Source organism: Diadema setosum, chromosome 17 (assembly GCF_964275005.1).
Source record: "Diadema setosum chromosome 17, eeDiaSeto1, whole genome shotgun sequence".
NCBI lineage: Eukaryota > Metazoa > Echinodermata > Echinoidea > Diadematoida > Diadematidae > Diadema > Diadema setosum.
Genome location: NC_092701.1, coordinates 17,481,078 through 17,481,847, shown reverse-complemented (window position 1 = coordinate 17,481,847; position 770 = coordinate 17,481,078).

Here is a 770-nt window from a genome sequence, read left to right as displayed (position 1 = left end):
TTACAGGCTCCATTGTGGCATTTGAGAATCCTTTTTGTTTGATCTTTTTTTTTTATATCCATGAACAGTGTTCCATACTGACTTGGCTGATGAGGCAAGAACCACTATGGCATTTTCCATCAACAGAAAAATTACATGACAGCACATAAAGTCATTCTACATGTACATACTGATTTTCTCATTTTCTCACAGTAATATCATAATGCCACAAAAAAAAAAAAAAAATCCTTTAAAAAGTAATTGAAGGTTTTTCTTTCTGACCCATGAGGCCTTCATTTCACAATGAGGAAATAAAAATGGTACATGTATAAATTTCATACAAAACTTATCCTGTCTCTACACTTTGCATACCACATTTGTATGCATTCTGTGATTAAAAATGACCACATTGAAAAAGTGCAGCAGAAGTCAAGTATTAGACAGACATGTCATGGGGATGAATTCAGGATACTCCTGTCAAGTTCATCTAAATGTTGGGGTACAAGTGATTATCACCCACATCATTTGGTTTATAATTCATAATCTATTGCTTTGATTGTGTACTATACAGTTATCCCTTATAAGAGACTTTTCTCCTTTGAGAGTGTTGATATGCTCCATTCCAGCCTTGAAACACTTTCTGTCACTTGAATTCGGAGAGTGTTTGTTAGAAATGAGCAGCACTTTGCACATCACAATGTGTTCATCTCTAAAGAACACATGATGAATAATACGCTATGCTGAAACTGCTAATTTACAACAATGTTTTACGATTGCGTCACTGAACAGGA